Raw genomic sequence first — 19,511 nt, 5'->3', positions numbered from 1 at the left:
TCCCAGAGGGACCTGCATTCCCCGCTAAACTTTGAGGTAATGGTTAGGAGAAGAGTTCCTTGCAAGAGATATACCCCTCTCAAAGGGTACACATGCAGCCCTCTAGCACTGTGTGTTTGGGGCCCATCCCTGGACCATGTCAATGGAAGGTATGCCCCTCTGAGCTGTCACTGTGAAAAGAATGGAGGATTCATTTCTCCTAATTTGCTGCTTAGAATTAAAATGTCCAACTGACCCTGAGGACAGGGAGGTAGAACACAGGCCTGATTTTTGATAAATAAATTATGATAGAAATTGATGAAATGTTTTGAGAAATGCTGATGTGGTCCTTTCATCTTCCTCTGCCACATCAGAAGCTCAGAATGCCAGTGGAACTGTTGATGTGCATTTCCTCTCCATGTGATGCACTTACTAGACTACAGTGAACGAGTCCCAGGAATTTGGGAGCGATCAGTAACAGTTGTAAACACACACACACACACACACACACACACACAAACACATATTTTTTTTGTCAAATATTGTCTATAGGCAAAAGAAAGTACTTGTATGGGTGTTGGAAAAATTTTTGCATCTCAGATATCTGTTTTAGGAATAGGAATTTATTAACAAATGGTTCAAACATGGGAAATTCTATTGGTGGGCTCTTTAGATTTCTGCTGTGATTTCCTGGCCAGTTTGGGGCATCCTGGTTTTGGTTTCCAGTGGGAAAAATAATAAACTTGGCACATGCTTTTAAACCCTGCTTACCTAGCAAACCACTTCCCTCATCAGTATGCCTATACTTGGGTCATTCAGTATCCATATTGCTCCACTCCTCTTGAATGTGCAATGCCAGCAGACATGCTTGTTGAAGAGTGACTGTCACTGGAATGATATGTTTTGACCCTTTAATGAGATTTGTATTCTTCCAGTATGATTGGAAAGGCTGTCCGACCCTGGTCTCTGGCAGATGGGTGAGTGGGTTCATACCTTCCAGAGGCTTCATTAACCCTTCACTGTGTATTTCAGGGTAATGGAACCATCAAGGAGCAAGACCTTTTGGGAAAGCCAAAACTGAAGAACTTTTTTTGATTCCTATATTCGACAAAGAGATACAAAAGCTACATGTAGAATTTCACTTTCAAATGCACATTAAAAAATTCCTAGTTCATCCAGAAATTATCAAACCTTTTTAAAATGAATTTTTAGCCACACTTTTTTAGGGGGTCTGATACTCAGAGTCACTCAACCACTGAGTCACATCTCCAGTCCTATTTTGTATTTTATGTAGAGACAGGGTCTCACAGAGTTGCTTATGGCCTCATGGACCCTGAGGCTGACTTTGAACTCTCGATCCTCCTGCCTCAGCCTCCTGAGCCACTAGGAATACAGGCCTACACCACCGTGCCTGGAACAATGTGAACCATTGTAAAGTTCTGTAATATATTAATAGTAAGTTAGTCCCCCTTCCAAAAACAAGAAAGAATGAAGAATATGTGTCAAAAATACTGCACTGAAACAGAATTCCTTATACTGATTTTCCTTGAGTTTTAGGGAAAGGTATCACCAACATTCTCTAAAGCTTAATTATCATTAATGTAAATTATTACCTAAATGAAATAGAAATTCACAAAACTTTATTTTACTTTGACTCAGTCATTCAAGTGGTGTTGTACTATGTTAGAAATGTTTCCAGTCCCTGTTAAATAAGAGGATATTGTCAACATTTTTCACAATGTCCTTGAGTCTTACTACAACTCATTTCTAAGGATATAGATAAGTCACAAACTAAGCCTTAAGAGATGAATTTAAGAAGCACAAAAGGCATGTGTATTACTACCTACCACACTGGGAGACCCTGAATATGACATTATAACCTATTAACTGTGTATATTTATCTAATTAAAATCTAATCTCTGCTTTAGTCTCCTTGTATTGTGAAACATGCAAAAAAGCTGTGCCTGATTCATGGCTTTTTTTTTTTTTCCTGAGTGTACGTACTTAGAACAGCAACTGAAACATAATAATTGCTCAATAAAAATGAGCTCCCATTGTTATTGCCATTTGCTATTATAATAACTACTGATTATTTTGGTGTATTCTGTATAAATACCCAGAATTTTGTGTTCAAAGAAGTCATAAGCAATATCGAACATTTGTTTATCACAAAATAGTCAATGTCTGGCAAATTATGTACGTAAATTTACCCAAAATATTTCAAAATATCTTCACCTACACGTTAAGTGATTTTTTAAAAAAAATCAGAGATATATCATGTATACTCTAACATTTGTGTGTATTTTAAGTGGTTGTATATGTACATTGACTTCCAATATTTTTTTATTTGAAAGTGAACCAATGATTTCATGGTAAAGACCTTCACCTTAAATGTGCCATCTTAAACGTGCACCTGGAAGTGGACTGATTTTAAAAATTCATTTGAGTAGTTGAGTAAATCTCAATACTATTCCTAGAAAGTGATATGGAGTTACCCCAGGCACAGAACACACAGACAGAGATGTATGCCTCATATGTTAAACCTTTATGCCATTGCCACAAATAAGAGTAAGTAGTGATTGGTGCTCAAGCACTGGTTCACTGGCAAAGATAAAATCAACTATCTGCTTTGGAGAGTGATTTCCTGTATGCTGACCCCTATCTGGATTCTTTGGAGAATAAGCTTGCTCATTAGCTTGCTATCCTGGGTCCCCAAATGTAGAATTAATAGTTTGGCAAGAAGAAAAGCAATTGAGTATGAATCCACCACTGAGTTCAGATTCATGAAGTCGGCAAAGACCTTGAGAGTAAATTTTTTAACCTCTTCTTCTTTGTTTATATCTGTGACTCATTCTTAATTAAAATACTAACCTGAGAGGAATTAAAGAATTAGAAATACTTCTTTATAACACAGATATGTACCTGTGACCCTCAGTATCACCACAAACTTGTATACTGAGGATAAAAGAATAGAGATGACAATAACCAGGATTGACATATATGATTTAAGGTTTTTGCATGGAACTTAAAGACACAAAAACATAAAACAAAATACATATGGAGTTTCTCTATTTGAACGGAGTGAAGATTTTATATCATTCACTCCCCCACACTACCTCATGGCATGCTTCAGTGATCCTGGGGCTGAAGGTGTCAGTCTGAAATCTCTGACTGAGAAAATATGTTGAGGAAGAGGCAGAGTCTGCATTACCTGTTGCCTTTTATTTTAAATCAAGGAAAAGGTTACAAGGATTCACAAGCAATTTACTATAAAATATAATTTAGATCTACATGAATTTTGTATCTTCTCAACAAAATTTTGAATTTATATCTGTTTTCTTAAAAGAATAAAGAGTTTTCCTGTTTTGGTGAAACAGTTGTTGAAGTTGTTCCTAGAACTACTGGTTAGAACATTGAGCCTAGGGTATTTATCTGAGAGAAACAAGATAGAGAAGAGTGTGTTTACCTATGTGAATGTGATTGTGTTTAGTAACCTGTTGCTGCCCTGCTAATGACAACCTCACAGATTGTTCTAGAATTAATACAATAGTAAATACCTGTGCAGATTGTCTTAAAACCAGGAGCATATCTGATGCCCCCCAAAATGTATTTATCAAATGAAAATTAAAGGTAGACTATATTAACACTCTAAAGTAAAACCAAAGTGCAACTTTCCACAACATTTATGTTCTGACTAGCTGGCCCCCAAAATTCCTGAGATAACTAACTAATAAAGATAAAAGTTAAAGTAATAACTCACTTATAAAAACTTATAAAAATTAAAGGGCATTTTGGCTCATAGTTTTGGAGGTTCAAGTCCATGATCAATTGGTCCCATTGTTTTGGGCCTGGGGTGAAGCAGCACACCATGGTAAGAGAACATGGTAGAGCAAAATCAGCTATATCACAAGCCATGGAACAAAGAGGAGGGGGAAGAAGTGGGGTCCCATTATCTCCTACAGAGGAACACCCCATGACCTCAGGACTTTCTACTAGGCTCCTCCACCTAAAGACTCCCAAGGGCACCATCCTAGGGACCAAGTCTTTAACACATGGGCTTTTGGGGAATATTCCAGATCCAAACGATAGTACTATGCTAAGTGTGAAATTCTTATAAAGTATAAAAATGTATAAGTGGAACTCATACATTGCTGGTGGATGTGCAAATTGGTGCAGTCACTCTGGAAAGCAGTATGGAGATTCTTCAAAAAACTTGGAATGGAACCACCATTTGACCCAGCTATCCCACTCTTTGGATTATGCACATAGGACTTAAAATCAGCATACTACAGTGATGTAGCAACATCAGTGTTCATAGTTGCTCAATTCACAAGAGCTAGATTATGTAACCAACCTAGATGCCCTTCCATTGATAAATGAATAAAGAAACTGTGGTACATATACACAGTGGAATATGACTCAGTCATAAAGAAGAATAAAATTATGACATTTGCTGCTAAATGGATGGAGTTGGAGAATAGCACGCTAAGTGAAATAAGCCAACCCCCCAAAATCAAAGACTGAATGTTTTCTCTGATAAGTGGATGATGATACATAATGGGGGTGGGAGTTGTGGGGCAAGAGAAGAATGGAGGAACTTTGGCTGGTGTAGAAGAAAATGGGACTGGAGGGGGTTGGGGAAGGAAAGACAGTAGACTGAAACAGAGAGTATTGACCAATGCATATGTATGATTACATGTACTGTGTAAATCTACATTGTGTACAACCATAGAAATGAAAGTTGTACCCCATTTGTGTATAATGAATCAAAATGAAGTCTGTAAAAATTAAAATTAAGAAAAATAAACAACAAAAAGTGTATAAGTGGAAACTACAAAATATGATTTTTTTTCCAAAAAAGAACAATACAGGAACTCCTTGTCTCAAATAGAAGATGTGTACCTTCAAGTATGCTGATGACCATTAAGAACCTGCCCTTTATAGAATTTGTCCCATTCTGGAAGTTTCTTCACACTTTTTGATTTTCCAAGCCCTACTGAATTAAAAGAGTAGGTTGAAGCTACTGAATTCAATGGCAGTGGTGGTGATGGTGGCACATGCAGATTGAATGAGGTCTTTTATTATGGAGTACCACTTCTTAAGGAAAGTGAGTGACCACAGTTCTGGAAAACTAAGTGATTTTATGACTCAAATAGAGCAAATGTGTGCTAGTTAACATTTTTTCCCCTAAGAAAAGTATTTAACTTACAAGAGAAAAGTTTTATTTTGGCACACCCTTTTGGAAATTTCAATCCATGACCCACTGGTCCCCATGGACCCACAGTGAAACAGCATATCATGGCAGGGAGCATGTGGTTGAGTACAAAAAGGAAGAAACACACTATCTGTATTTGAAATAAGGTTGATGAAACAAGATAAAAGAAACAAGTTAGAGCTGGAAAAATTCCACTAGAAAAATATTCCCACAAAATATGAAATTTGTGACACATCATGAATTTTAAGAGAGAAAAGCAACTTAATAAATTGATCACTTTGAAAAGGAGCTCAATTCAAAACAAATAAAAACAATCACCAAAAATCACATATGTAATAGTTTAGGAAATTATAGTAAGACAATAGGAGGAATATGCAGTGGCAAAAACTTGGCAGAACTTAGCAAAGATGGCAACCTGGAAATAAAGATTACAATGAAGCAGCACAAGAAGACAGGTTCTGCTGAGATCAAGGCAAGTAACCACAGGATGGGATTGAGGAAAATTAGTGAAATTAAATGGAAATGAACTAAGGATTATAAAAGATTAGTAGTCCAAGAGTAGGTAAAATATACCTGAAAAAAATGAAACTGTCAATGTAATACTACTTTAACAAATAAAAAATTTAAAACTTTCCATATGTTAAAGATGGGACTACTGAGATTGAAAGGAACTACTCTGTTGCAGAAAAAAATTAACACAGAAGGATTTAAATTAAGGTATATCCTAGAAAAGTTATTGGACTTTAAAAATATTCATACATATTTTTGACTCTGGTAGCAAGATCAAATTACCTTGAGGATAAAAAGCAGACTGGTCTTAGGTTTTGCCCCAAGAATACTCTTAGTAGGTAAAAAACATATTTGAATAATGTTTGCAGTATATGACCAAATAATTTTATACTCACACTACTGTCAAGTCAAAAATCAGAAGACGAATTTTGAATTCACAAAAGCAAAAACTTTGTCTCTTATGTAAGACTTTGGTTCCCTATCAGTTGTGTGTTTTAGTGCAAATAGGCACAAAATAATGTAACTAATAAAATAAATGTAATTGATATATATTGAATTCTATACACTGAAAGCAGAGAATACAATTGGTCAAGTATCTTTGCAAAAATCACAAAAGTTGATCATATACAAGATCACAAAGACAACATCAAAAAAATTCTCAAAATTAGAATGAGTACACTTATACTTCTCTGATCACACAGTAATTTATTTAGAAATGGGTAACAAAACTAGAAGAAAAAAATCTGCCATAAGGTACTGTTAAAATAATCTTGTGCAACTCTCTCATTAGGTTTAGATTTAAGTAATATTTTTAAAATAAAAATAATTAAGCTACTACATACCACAACCTATAGGATAGAGTTAAAGAAGAATTCTGGGAAAATTTCAAAGGTTTAATATTTATATTAAGATAACAGAAGAAAACAAAGCACCATGTGCAGTTTCTTAAAGTAAAAATTTAACAAAAAAATATAAATTATGTAGAAAACAACTTCAAAATGCTAATGAGAAAGATGTTTAAAACCAATTTTAATAAACTAATAAATGCACACCTGATAGAAATACAAAATTACAACTGAAAACCAAAGATCATTTAACAGAAGATGGTCTGTGTTGTACATTTTTATTGGTAGGACAACTTATCAAAGTAACAAATATGAAAACACATTTTGCTTTTGTTGGAAAGGAAGTACTATGTTAGGAAAGAGCTAAGAAAAACTGGAAATAAACCACCTGTGGAAATTCAGTATATGATACAGTCCATGGTAATGTGACAGACAGGGGTGCTGTATATCCACTTGTGTGTGCATGTTTGTACAAGCATCAAAAACCAAAGGCATGAACCCCAAAAGCAAAGTACGAAGGTTTACCCTGTGAAACATGCTGAATCACAATCACAGACTACCCAGGATGGGGAGGCGATTTGGATCTGTGTTTTCTTGGTATGGGGTTTCCTTAACAAGTAGCGGGTAATCATACAAAAGTTTGAGTTTCTCTTAAGATAAACACCCAGGTTTACTAGAAGCAGAAAGCATGTGTTCACTGTTTTACAAGGACAGCTGAGCAGCACTACAAAAACAAGAGAAAGTTTCTTTATTTTAATCTGGTTATTCACCCAAACCTCTAACCAAGAAATAATTCAGTTAATGGAGTTTATTAAATTACTATAAAACATTCCTTCATCTATAAAACATTTCTTTCTTCCTAAAATTCAAAAATTAAAATGAAATGTCTACATTTTTGATAAGCATCTCCACCACCAGTCTCTGGTATCAAATATCAAATATTGTTTAATGCTGCCATTTCTGGTAATTTCATAAGGTTTAGACCAAAACCAATTCCAAGGGTTTCTGCACTCATAAGATTCTTCTTTTCATGAAGGGTCACCCTCTTTAGATGCACTGTGAGGTATCAGAGAGTTTCCAAGTAAGCAGGTGATAGGAGTTTCAGTACTTCAAGAAGGGTTTCCAATTTCTCATCAGGATCCATAATTTTGGCAGACTCTATGAACTTAGGGTAGGCATCATATGTGATGAGTGGAATTGGCAAATCCTTAAAGTACAGTTTAAGTGCACTAGTGATAATGCTGCAATCTTCAAATGCATTCACAGAAATATCTGCTTTCTCACCATCTCTGTCAAATGTCATTGGACATCTTCAATAGGTCACTAAATACTGATACTCCATATAGTTCTTCAGAATTAAGAACTCTAGACTCCATCTTCTGATGCACTTGTCCACCACCATTGATCACTTAATGAAGTGGGCTTCCAGCAGTGTCCTAAGATCACAGTTGTACACCTTCTTTGAATGCTTCAAGTCTTGCTTACAGTCATTTGCGACCATCTTGGAACCCTGCTTATGAACATTCAAACCACAATCTGCACATTTCACTCCCTGAGCAATGAGGACCTACATGAAGTTGACACAGTATTCACACCAGTGTGATCCTCAGAATGTATGGACCTTAAAATTGTGACCCTTTTCATAGTTTGGAATTTGCTCATTTTCTTTCAGAGTTGCTGTTCTAACAAGTGATGTCAAACTTTTCTCTGATACCCCATCCTGGTCTGCAGCATCTCTCTCTCATCATTTGTCTCTTTCAGGGCTGCCATGTGTTTTTTGATGCTGACACTCTGTTTAAGGTTGTGTATCCTATGTGCTCATAAATTGGATTTATCATTATCTTCGTAATGTATTCTGCTGCCTTGGTTTCAATATAGAAAGTAATCAAGCCATCAGCCACTGGATCGTGGATGGACTCAATGCATTTCTCCCCAACAAAGTGTTTTCCATTGTAGTAGAATCTTAAGTTTTTGGTTTGACTTCCAAATCTTAAAGTCAGAGTGTAGGTTCCTGGTTGCGGCTGACTCTCCAGAATGAGGTAGCTCCCTTCAACTACACTGAAGAGCAGGCCAAACTACCTCTTTGGAGAGCATGCCATGAAATTCTCTTCCATAATACTTTGGTCTGCTTTCTACCTCACAAGTACAGGTAATCAATCCTTCATGGATGAGGAGCTTCCTGTTCCAGCTGATTAGGTAAGATTTCCAAATAGGAGGTCTATGTTCTTCTGTATCAAACAGGGTCAGAACCATTGTAAAGGCTCTCATGGCCTGCTGGCCTCCTCCGGCCAGTCCATGCGCTCCTCCCAGGCAGGTCAGAGATCACCGCATGGTCCTCCAGAGAGTGGGTAGCCTCAGGGGCATGGTAGGAGAAGCTGCAGGTCTGGATGCTGGGGTTGCTGCAAGAAAAAGGGATGCTTTATTGTTGGGCACACCTGGACGCAGGGAGCCTTGCTAGCCTTGATGAGCCTGTGGTTGTGGCTGTCAACTGATGACTATATGGGGCGAGCACGCTGGCTACAATGCCTGCGAGGCACATCACACTCAGTATCCATGGCCTGGCCACACGATCTTCTTAAACAGGAAGACATAAAGAAAACATTAAACTCTTCCCTAAACAAAGCCATTAATGGAATGTGAAGTCAATAAAAATACAGAATTTTAAAAAGCTAGATGTGGTATTACTAAAACTTGTAAGAAAAACTAAGACATTCCATTTATAATCGTAGGAGGCTCTGTTATTGAGATAAACCCTTCCATTGGAAACAATGATAATGTATATTAAAAATTAAATAAAATTCTTCTTGAAGGCATTGAAAAGCTGACAAGGTAACAAGGTAACCAAGGGACTAGCTTTTCCCTGGCCACATTTTTTGATCAGGTTCTGATGAGTTGGCTGCATTTTTAATAGACTCAGGATGAAGACGACAAAAGTCAAAGACCTGAACTAATCAAGGTGAAAAGGGGTTCTCAAGAAACTACCCACCCCCCCATTAAGCTGGAACTCCTCAAAGGACCTCCTGAAAGGAACTTGCTCTCAGGGTATTAACCAGAGGTAAATCTGCTACCTTCCCCATCCCAGGAGGCCACAGTGAGAATTACCTTGACACTACACAAAGTAAGGAAAGGAAGAGCAAACTCTAGTCAGTTATGTAGGCAGACACTTTCATCCTAGGCTGCAGGGATATTGTACAAAAGATTTTTCAAAGGCAGTAAACAACATAGTCAAAGATTACCAAATTCTGGGAAGTAAGTCATCAATAATTAATGCTAGCAAAATTAAACAGGAGAGTCAAACACCTGTAGCTATTTGAGCTTCCAGACACAGACTATATACATGCAAAATAATTTTATTTAAATAATTTTAAAAATTAGCTTTAACAATATGGAGATTCCTTAGAAAACTTGGAATGGAACCACCTTTTGTCTATCCCACTCCTCAATCTATACCCAAAGGACTTAAAATCAGCCTACTATAGTGACACAGCCACATCAAGGTTTATAGCAGCTCAATTCACAATAGCTAAACTATGGAAACAAATTAGATGCCCTTCAATAAATGAATGGATAAAGAAACTGTGGTATATATACACAATGTAATATTACTCTGCCTTAAAGAATGAAATTACAGCATTTGCCAGTAAATGAGTGGAGTTACAGAATATCATGCTAAGCAAAATAAGTCAACCCCCCCATGGAAAGCAAAGGCAAATATATTCTCTAATATATGAATGCTGATCCATAATGGGGGGGCAAGGGGAGAATGGAGGAACTTTGGATTGGGCAGAGGGGAGTGACAAGAGGGGAAGGAGTATGGGGGTGGGAAAGGTTGTGGAATGAAATTGACATTATTATCCTATGTACCTGTATGATTGCATGAATGGTGTGACTCTGTATCATATACAACCAGAGAAATGAGAAGTTGTGCTCCATTTGTGTACAATGAGTCAAAATGCATTCTGCTCTCATGTATAACTAATAAGAACAAATACAAATGAGCTTTAAAATATCTTACAGAAATAGGAAACAGTAATAAGCTGTAATGATGGCTTTAAAAAAGATCAAACAGAACTTTTAGATATTAAAAATTTAGTAATAGAAATTAAGGACCAAGGCTGGGGTTGTAACTAAGTGGTAGAGCACTTGCCTAACATGTGTGAGGCACTGGGTTCAATTATCAATGCTGCATGTATATAAATAAAATAAAGGTCCACTGACAACTAAAAAAAATCAAAACAAAAAGAATTGAAGGAGTCAGTGGATGAGTGTGGCAGAAAATTAGACATAGTGGGAGAGAGAATTAAAAACTGTAGATAGTAACAAGTAAATTATAAAGAACTATAGTGCAGAGAGGCAGTGAAATAAAAAATGAGAAGAAAGATGAAAAAGGTCTCTTTTACAAGAAAGTCTCTTGTATTTCAAAAGTGTAATTGGTCTTTCAGAAAGTGAGAAGAGAAAAGAATGGGGTGGTAGATTGATGAAAGAATAATAGTAAATAGTAAAGATAAATGAAAAGAAATCCCCATCAAGACCCATCACAAGAAAACTGTAGAATGTTTAGACAAAGAGAACTTAAAAACAGCCAGATGGGTTTTGGGTTGGGCATGATGGTGAATAAATAAGACTAATCTGAGCAGATGTCAAGGTACACTGTGAAGTGATACTCAATTAATAATTCATGGTATTTGTGGATAAATAGAAGTTTTTCAAAGAATAAGAAATTCAGAAATATATCAATGATATATTTAGGATATGACAAAATTTGGCAGCTCAAATCACTAGGAAAAAGCTTATCCAAGAAATGAAACTGAAATGTAGAGGCTGCTGGAAAAAATTATGTACTTGAATCCCATCCTCACACATATTCCAATTAAATTATAGATAGGCCTAAAATGTAGAAGGAAAAAAACTCAGAAAAGTACTAGAAGAAAAATGAAAAAAAAATATCAGAGTAATGTAGGCATTGCTATGTATAACAAAAACCTGAGAAACCATAAAATAAAACATTGATAACTTCTGCAAAAATTGTTTGTGTCTCATACAATAATATCATAAATGAACAAAAATAATGAACTGGGAAATCATGTGCAGTTTATTATCATTGATTAAAGATAAATCTTCCTTAATGTGTAAAGAATGTGTACAAATTAGTGTGCAAATAATACTTAAATATAAAATGAACAAAAGTTCTGAAGCATTTCATCAAAGCAGTAAAAAAGCTGGCTTCTAATCATATATAAGATATTCAACTCCATAGCAGTATATTTTTAATTAATGTAATAAATACTTAAGAAGACAATGCTCAAATGAGAAGAAGGGAGGAGAAGTGAGTGAGCAATATATATATATAAAGGGAGAAATATAGAGTGAGGAGGAGAGTGAGACAGAGGAGAAAATACAGAGTGGAACAAGGAAAGATGTAGAGAGGGAGAAAGGAAGGGATTGATTTGTCATTTAGAATTTCTGAATTCACTGGCTATATGCAAACCAATATGGTCAGTCATATAGTCCTCCTGAGCCCTCTGAAGGATTTTGTCTGCATTTCTCTGCTGCTGGCCACTTGTGATTCTGATTAAGATTCATGAATGGAAGGAAGTTGTCAGTGGGGAAGAAGGGTAAAATCAGAAAGCAATGTGAAAGGCAGGAGGCAGGTGGGAAGTGGGATGGGACATGGAATAAGGGAGTCCTTAGGGACTGTGAATTTGGGATAAGATGGAATGAAGGCTCTGGCAGTTGCCTTGAAATTTGGGACCTCAGGGATATAAATGGGTAAAAGAGTTTCTAGGAGATGTTCCTGCCATGTTTTGTAGTTTAAAGTTTTTCTTTGAGGGTTAGGATTATGTTTCTTTTGGATGTGGCATTGTGCTGAGATAGGCACTTTGGTAGATTGCAAGCTTTGTAACAGATTCTTTGCATTCATGTTGAAACCCCTTGCAACATAAGTTTTGCAGCTTCCTGGTCAAGAAATGATGTCTAGGGGAGGCTGTGACAGGAGGATTATGTCTTCAAAGCCAGCCTCAGCAAAGGCAAGGTGCTAAGAAACTCAGTGAGAACCTGTCTCTAAATAAAATACAAAAAATAGGGCTGATGATGAGGTAAGTGGTGAAGGGGCCCTGAGTTCAATCCCCAGTACCAAGAGAAAAAAAAAGGAGATCTATGCATTTTTTACTCTCAAATCTGGGTGTGCCCATGTGACTTGGCCAGTGTGGTGTTGGTAAATGTGAATCAAGCAGAGGCTTGAGAAGTAAGTGGAAATTGGCACTTGCCTCTCACTGCTTCACTACCATGAAGGATCCACACCAACCATGCTAGATGAGAGTGACAAGATCTGGTTTTCTCCATTGGCTCTTCCACCTACCAGACATGAATGAGACCACTGAATGCTGATTGCAAATACACAAGCAAGTGTTCCTACCATCATATGGAATAGAGACTAGCTGCCTCTGTGAGCTTAGCTCAAAACAGGAATCTATGGACTGAAAATGAAATATATTTTTTCTTTTGTATTGGGGATTGAACCCAGAAGCACTTAACCACTTGGTCTATCTCCAGTCCTTAAATTTTATTTTGAGATAGGGTCTCATTAAGTTGCTTAGGGTCTCACTAAGATGCTGAGGCTGGTTTGAACTTGCATCCACCTGCCTCAGCCTCCTGAGTCAGTGGGATTACAGGCATTTACCACTGATAGTGCCCAGCATGGTTGTTGTTTTAAGCTACTAAATTCTGGGATTGTTAGTTGTGCATCAAAAACTAGCTGATAAAGGCAGGAAAGAGTTTATTATTATGTGGTGATGATGGGGCTGTGTTAATGCTCAACAATTAGTAGCCTATAAAGTAGCAGCTGCAGCCAATTCCCCAGAGAGCTAACACTGGTGCATTTTAGCAATGTGAGTGCCCCTGGAGCTTGTACTTTGCCACCTGCCTGATGCAGGAATCCCTTGACACCACTCTGCCTCATGGCTTCCTGGGGCAGAGAATCCCCCAGTTCTCCTTGGCAGTCCATCTCACTCAGAGAGTTTGGGTTAGTGATATGTTCTTTCTTACATTTAGCCAAATGCAGCAGCTTTGCAATTGAGAATAGTATTTTATTTTCAGAGAAATCTTGGGTCCAGGGGAGATGAGAGGTGAAGGAGAGAGACCAATAGTCCTTTGTTCTCCTCTCTCTGCTTCCCCTGTACTTCTCCCTGAAGACATCTGCTAGGTTCTGAAATGGGATAGCCTGTTCCTGTGGGATAACCCAGTTACCTGGTTGGGATGGTTTGCCTATCACCTATCCAAGGGTTTTAGGGAATCCAGGGGGCTGAGGAAGAAAGGACAAAGTCACAGCACAGTACAAGGAAGAGAACAGGCATTGTGCTGGGTGTACAAGATGGGATATATGTGGTAGGTATATGGGATAGTGTGACATACAATGTTGTATGCAGAGGAGGGATGCCATTCTCTGTAAACCTGATTTTCTATGCTCAAAGGACAATTTGTACAAGTTTTGGGTGGAGTCAACTACTGTTCATGAAATCAAATCAAGAGTTTTATCATCCATTCATTCTCTCATCAAGTATTTTCCAAATAGTCTTGGGATACAGTGACTAAAATATGAAGAGTATGTGAATTCATGGAGCTTCTCTTCAGAGGGGAAAATACCAAGTGAATAATTGGTTATATAACATATTTTGGATGCATGAAGATGGTGAGATGTGATGTCTTTAGATACAGTGGTCAGCAAAGGCCTTGTTGAGGAGGTGAGATTTGAAAGGAATCATGAATTAGTGCAGGAAGGGGGCTGTGACTTCTTGAGGAAACCACTCCAGGCAAAGTGCACAGGAAGTGCACATGCCCTGGGTTCACAATGCTGTCTGGAGTATGTAGTCAGGATGTGATGAGGTTGGTTGAGGCCTGGAGCTAGGGAGGAGGTTAGAAACCTGCATATTGTATGCTGGACCTCATAGGTTATGAAAAGAACTTTCCTTTGAGTTATGTGAAGTTTCCTGGGATGCCTTTAAAGATGGAGGGCAAGGGAGTAACTTAATTTTAAGGGAAGAAGCAAAAAAAAATAAATAAAATGGTTGGTATTGGTATTTACATGCAGACTGACTTCCTAGACGTAAGAAAAAAGCTTTATAAATATCTAAAACCTCCAGTTTTCTATGACTAATATCTATATTGTTTGAGTATCAATACTATAGAAGTGATTTTGTTGTTTGCATGATATCCTTTAATGATAATTTACATGATGGCTTAAAGCCCTGGCAGACATATGGTTTTGGGAAACAAGATTGGACAAAAATCACTGCTAAGGTGCAATAAACCTCATTTTTTTTGTCCTCCAGCATTCAAGAAAAGGGATAATTCACCATAACATTTACTTACCTCCCACATGCCTCAATATACATTTTAAACTTTTTAAAACACTGGTTATATAACCCAACTTCATTTTTGAAAAAATATTAACAAAACATTATTTTGTCAAATTAAATCTTAAACATGACTTTTCAACAGGATTTTATAAAATTTTAATACCTGTTTTATTACATTCAGTGCCATGCTCTGTACACAACAGGAACACAGATATTGCTTTGTTGGGGTCTTAAGCCCCTTGTTCTTCTTGACCAGTGACAAGGGAAGGGGACACTCCCCAACAAGGTCAGACCAGTATAGTTAGGGCCTACTGACCGCCTGCTCCCAGTCCTCCTGGCAGAGGACAGATGCATCAGGGAGACCAGTCACAGCAGGAACTTGTTTATTGAGGAAATCACACAGCTTTTATGTAGGGTGGTGGCTATGTGGGAACCAATCAGCTTAAAGGTCAACAAGGCATGGGAAGTTCACACAGGTGAGAGTCCCATAAGACTATAGGGCAAGCACAAGCTGATCACATTCACGGAACTGTTGTTAACCAATCCCTGACGGTGGTCCGATTTATCATCATTAACCTTTGAAACCGACTTCGAGGCCTTGATCTTGCTCACTCGCCAGGAAGTAAGGAGTCAGCCTGAGTTAGTTAATGTGTCATTAGTCCCAGCATTCCTTACCACATGACTTCAGCACAAACAGATTAGTTTCAGTATAAATTCTCTTAGTGATAGTTTGAAATGTCAAAAGGGAACACATTAATTCAACATTAATTTGTTCAACAAATATTTATTGATAGCCCAATTTACAGCAGCCCTAAGTTAAGCACAGAAACCAGGAAGATAGAGACCCATTATGTGTCCTTTGCCAACTCACCCCCTCCACAGAGTAGGGATCTTCCCACCTGTAGACAATGGACACTTTGTGGTTTTCAAAATTACAGGTCATCTTTAGAACCTTAGCAGGATATGGCTGCAACTGTCTTGCACATGTCTATTCTGTGTTTTAAATGTATGTTGATGCTGTAGGAACTAGTGTGTATCTGTCCTTAAAAGCAGTATGAATTCATATTAGTTAATATTGGTCATTGTGTGTTTTCTCAATCAGCAGGTACTGATAGGGAATTAAGCAAAGTTTATACATTAAAATACTTAAATGTGTTTGAAGACACTGGAAACTTCTGATGTGAAAATTTTAAAGTTTGAAGAAAATACAAGTTTAATAAAAGTCAAGAAAGCATTGTGAGAAAAAGAAACCCTTTTTGAAACCTTGAAGGAGTTACTAGCACATCTAACCTGTACCTCAGGTACAAGGATATTTCCCATGTTTGCAAAGGACATAAAATGTAATTTTTACTGTTTATAAAAAGAGGATCATTAAACACTATCACATTTACAGTGAGTACAAATATTAATAAGAAACCCATTTTTGTTGTTAAGCAAGGATTTGTCAAGATTCTCTCTCCATGGATGTTGAGGGCCATTTTGGACAAGATGGTGCCTGGCAGTGAGCCAAAGGGCACTGGCTACCAAAATAAGGAAGTACCCAAAAAGGCTACTTGCTTATTAGTTCCTTGGAGACTTATGACATGTTAACACCAAGCTCAAGGATTGGCTATCTAATATCATGCCGCATGTGGACAGCTGGTGATTTATAGTGTTATGCTGGCATTCCTCTGCATGCTCTCCTGAGTGAGAGAAAGTTTTGCTATAATTGGCTGATAAGCTAGGAGCCTGGGGGAGGAGAGAGGGAGAGGGAAGAAGGAGGAAGATAGAGGGAGAACAAAGAAGACAGAGAAACAGGGAGGACACAATAAATCTCGTCAAACTAAAGATTAATGGTGTCTCCTTTCTCTGTGCCGGTTCCGCTGGATGGAACACATGGACCTTAACCTTAAAGAAGAAACTCCCTCACCAGTCAAGTGTTGGGCCAAGAGCATCAAAGGACTGTTACATGCTCAATAATTATTTTAAACCTTCTATTTTATCTTAAAAATTCATGTGGATTTTACATTGTTCCATATTTACTTATTTTTTTTAAAATGTGATCTTAATATTTGTATCCTCACGTTTTTCTACAAAATTCATAGTTTGAGGAATGTAGGTTCCATTTAAAAAACAGGGCTATAAAAGGTGATTCCCACATATACATAACAAAACATGACTTTTCAATGGATTTATTACACTGATAGTAAAACAGAAGCAACACCAAGATGTCCCCCCTGAGAATGTGGAAACTGTAAGCTAATTTGTTGAGTATTAAACCATTAGACAAACATAATTGTCAGAGCAGAAGTAAGCCCACACAGATGAAATGGAGCCTAGGTAAACTCAACTGAAACAAGACTGAAGGCAATGACATCTAATGGATTTGTCAATCAGAAACTAACATGGGGAAGTAACTACTGGCAGAAAATCTCTAGCCTCATTCAGGGGAAGATTGCACCCTGACCCACAAACATGATTATCAGCAGGAATATCTCCACAGGGAGATGCATGGATGAGGCAACTTGCTTCCCTTGCTCAGAATTCATGCTCACCAAGTGAACTGGCTATTCATATATGGCTTCTCAAGAAGATCTGCCTTTCACTCACTGCAGTGAAAGGGACTTTAGTACCCTGGATCTGAAGGAGACACTTCCCCATCCCACTTTATTTCAGATTGGCAAGTACCCTGAGTTGATTATGGTGTTTTAAACATTCCACCTTTTTCTTGCATGTGCAGGTCAAGTGTACAGTAGTGAAAACTGTCGCTGTCGAGTGGGCCATAAAGACGTGTACAACTTAGATTGTCATGAAGCAGCTTCTTCTTTATTTGGATCCCAACAACAACAACAACCCCCAAAAAGCAGTCTCACCCTCAATATATAAGCAGTCTCATGCATAAGCAATTTTGATCAGATATGTCCACGCAATCCTGTTAAAGGTCAAGCAATCACAAGTTCAAGCATACATGTAGCCAATTGTAACAGCTTCCTGTTTTTCTCCAGGCATACCAAGCACACCCTTTGGCTTGCTGCCAGCCCACATCTCCCCCTGTTTGTTTATAAAAAGACCGTGCCTGTCTTAGGTTGTCCATGACAGAGAAACATCCTTACCCATCATCGGAAAAGGAAGCTTATATCTTCATTCCCTGTCTTAGGTTTGTATGAGCTCTTCATGAAACTTACCCATCTCTGACTACCGGTCTAGCATAGCCAAACTTGGGGGGAGGGTCCCACATAACTTGCTAAGTTATAGGAGCCATTTAGGAAGGGTGCTGAGTCAGGAGAAAAGAGTACAGTATGTAATCCTAATGTGGAATTAGTGGTAAGAATAGAAGGATATAGATTGGAAGAGTTAGTAAGGAGCAAAGGGCAAGGTCACCCCTTTACTGTCCCCCATAGGTAACGCACGGTTCCTCCATTAACATGGTGAGGGATCATCAACAACAGCAGTTGGAGGAACTTCCACATCTTCTTGTTGTTCTTGGTTTTCTATTGAGGAAACCTTGACCAATCTTTCAGGCACCCAAATTGGCAATTGTGCATCCTGCGGGAAAACACAAACAGATTCTCGAGTCCAGATTAATACTGGATTTGGGCCTTTCCATTGTCCCGATAGAATGTCCTTCCAGACCACTTGAGGTAGATGGTTTTTATTAGGCTCTGAATGATGGTCAGCAGCCGATCGGCCCTCAGAATTGAGATTTAAAAAATTTAAAGTGAACAAGGTAACAGATAATTTGTCTTTTGGGGATCTGTATGATTCCCCTATTCCCCCTTTTTGTTTATAAAGCATGTTTTTAAGTGTTAAATGGGCAGGCTCAACAATGCTTTGTCCAGTAGGATTACAGGGAATTCCTGTGACATGTTGAATACCAAAGGTGGAACAAAATTTTTTAAAGGCCTGGGACGTATATCCAGGACTATTATCTGTTTTAATTTGTTTGGCAACCCCTCTTTAAGAGTGTCAAACAGGGAGCCCAAACTTGAGGTGGGTAATTGAAAGTAAGTTCTAATCCAGTTAATGTCACCTAATACTGCTCTGGAAGAGGCACAGAGGTTCAATCCTGTGCTTCCTCTTGTTTATCCAATTGGGAACTCAAGTGGTAATGGGTCTGAGGTATGGACTGGATAGCCCCGTGTATTTGTGGACCCCGAGACCAGGGGCTCTGATTTCCATTTTTTGGAGGTAAAGGGTTACCATCTTTGTCTCTAGTTGATTTACAGTCACTTGCCCAGTGTTTCTCTTTTTTACATTGGGGACATAATTTTGGCACAGAACCCTGGGGGCAGTCCTTTTTTTATGTGTCCATATTGTTTGCACCAATAACACTGTTGGCCTGGGCAGGACTTAGCATTGCCTCTAAGACCCTGTGCAAGTGCTGCAATCATCACCTGACCTTGAATAAAAGCCTCATTAATATCCCTACAAGCCTTTAAACAGACTCCATGGTCTTTGTTTTTCCAAGGTCTTATTGGTTCTTTACACCATTTATTTGCTTGCTCATATGCAAGCTGTTTGACTAAAGGCATAGCCTGGTCTACATCTCCAACTATACATCCTGCTGTTTGAATCAATCTGTATACAAATCAGCATAGGGTTCATTCTTGCCTTGAATAACCTTAGATA

At 37.9% G+C, this 19,511-nt stretch overlaps 1 pseudogene; it reads right to left on the bottom strand.

Annotated features, from left to right (window-relative positions):
• Positions 1 to 7,422: 7,422 nt before the first annotated feature.
• On the bottom strand, positions 7,423 to 8,802 carry LOC124974298 (N-chimaerin-like; annotated as a pseudogene).
• Positions 8,803 to 19,511: the final 10,709 nt, after the last annotated feature.

This window comes from Sciurus carolinensis, unplaced genomic scaffold, assembly GCF_902686445.1.
Source record: "Sciurus carolinensis unplaced genomic scaffold, mSciCar1.2, whole genome shotgun sequence".
NCBI lineage: Eukaryota > Metazoa > Chordata > Mammalia > Rodentia > Sciuridae > Sciurus > Sciurus carolinensis.
This window is presented reverse-complemented; position numbering and strand designations above follow the sequence as displayed.